Raw genomic sequence first — 2,406 nt, forward strand, 5'->3', positions numbered from 1 at the left:
AGCTATTTTGTAACTGGTCACACACCTGGGAAAATAATCTGTTCTTGAATTCACCCCTTGATTCTGTAGGTGGCTCGAAAAGTGCAACATACTGCTCGATGAAGGCGTCGGCCACGGCTTCAGTGTCTTTCGCCTACAGAGGAATCAGTTGTAGATACTTGGTTAGCAATAACCACTGCGAGATCTCTGGAGATTGATGACGTCCGCCGAAACTCTCATAATCTGCATGACTTCTCGGGCTGAGATTAACTTGGCTCTTCGTACAGTAACTGCTTTCCTTCACTGACACTGTGGGAAGGCTGCTGCAAATTGTCTCACCTTCTACAACGTCTGAGGGAAGTAGTATTGTTAGCTCAGACGACAGTAAGTGCGATAGTCTCCAGGGTATGCTGGGATAGGCTCATTGTGCACCATCCTCAAGATCTCATCTCTCATGTTGCGGGGAATCACCAACAGCTGAATTATCTAGTCTGGAAGATACCTTAAATGATACAATATGTTGCTGCTTACCTCGAACTCTTCAAGAGGGAGTGGCATTCTTTTTCGAGGTAACCACTCTTCCAAGTATTCGCGAATCTCTGCCCACAGGGGGTCCTTCCGTTGTACTTCTGCCAGTTTCTGAGTCTTAAGTACGTGGGATGTTACGAGCACAACTCCGTTTAGGTCAAGTGCATAATGGGAAGCAGCTGGGTTGTATTTCAACTTAAACTGGTAAGAAGAGAGTTAGTGAGACCATCTTATCTAGATCTATTTTGTGTGGGCTTCATCTTACTAATAGCCTCTTTTGCATGACCTGGGTGTATCCCCTCTTTAAATAGCCCAGAAAGTTGAACTCATAGGTGGCAAAACACAATTTCTCTAGATTAAGGCGAAATCCTGCCCTGTTTAGTAAGTCTATGTACTCTAAATGGTCTTCAAAAGTGCGGGTATATATGACCACATCGTCCAGGTAGGCTAGTACCTTCCCAAGATTGAAACCAAGACGGAAAACTGGCAAAGTGAAACAATCTATAGCCATCAGAAAAAAATGATCTTGGTCCTGTCTGTGGGGTTTTCTTCTGTCCAATAAGCGAACCGAACATTTAGTGCTGTGAACCACTGTGTTGTGGAGATCGTCAGGGGCTTGGTCTATGCAGGGTATAGGATATGCATCCCCTACTGAAATCTTGTTTAAATTTCTATACAAAATCTGATCTGCCTGTCCTTTCTGCAGACCAAAACTGTAGGAGAAAGCCAAGGCGACTGTAATGACTCTATAATAATCTCGGCCAGCATTGTCCCCATGGATGGATGGTCGCTCTGGCATTCTCAGCGCCCCTGACGTGCCTTCATTGGTGTCAAATTAGTGGTTATTATTTTATGACTGATTCCCGGCACATTTCTTAGTAAGCACTCCTGTTAAATAATTGAGTCTTTGTCCACGACTGATAGTAATTGATACCTCCGTTCTGATGTTAAATGATTTTTTAGGTATATCATATCCTTCTGTAGTACTAATAGTACAAAATTCGAGACTTACTTCTGGAAGGATAGTATAATGACAATCTGGATAGCCAAAACCTTGTGTCCCATAATACTCATCGAAGTCATCCAGGGATACTGAATCATGAATTCGAGCTTTCGTCAATTTCTTTTCTGAAATTAGAGTCATGGTGATATATTTCTTCTATAAGTTCCACATCTGCAAAAGTCATGCCTTTCCCCAGTATCACTGTCTTAGACCCATCATTCAGTACCCACATTTTCAACTTGCCCTGTTTAACACTGTCTGAGGCACTAATGTGGTTTTCACTGTTCCAGAGATACGCCCCTCGGGAAATCCAAGCTGGCAACACCTTCCGGACACAAAGACAACATTATGGGGAGGGCACTGCGCTGTTTCATCAACCACCACACTGTCTCTCCACTTACCCGTTTTCTGGCACTTCACAACCGGAAATTGTCTTTCACTCCCTGGAGTGAAGGATCACAAGTACCTCTCGTGATGAAGCTTTTGAGCACTTCAGTGCCACTTTCACTCCATAAAAACTTCATGCTCTGGATGGTGAATGATAAGAAATTAGGCGAAAGTTGAACGTTCTTAAAAAGTCCATACCAATCAATATATCACCCGGGAAAGATATCTGAGAAGCTATTTGAATTCTTATGGATGCATAAGCTTCTGCCTGGAATTGTTGTCGTGAAGCCCCCTGTAATATCTTACCTGAGGAAAATTGCCTGGTAATGTGAAACCTTCAACCGAATTGCAGGGAATAATCGTCAATTCTGATCCGGTATCAATAAACCCTTCATCTTCACGACCATTCGCCTGCAAATATATCATAGGTCTCCTGTAGTTTACCTGCTCACTCACATGCAGTACTGGTCACATTTTCCACAGTGTGGATCCAACATTCCAATTCTTGA

Source organism: Penaeus monodon, chromosome 24, assembly GCF_015228065.2.
Source record: "Penaeus monodon isolate SGIC_2016 chromosome 24, NSTDA_Pmon_1, whole genome shotgun sequence".
Lineage (NCBI taxonomy): Eukaryota > Metazoa > Arthropoda > Malacostraca > Decapoda > Penaeidae > Penaeus > Penaeus monodon.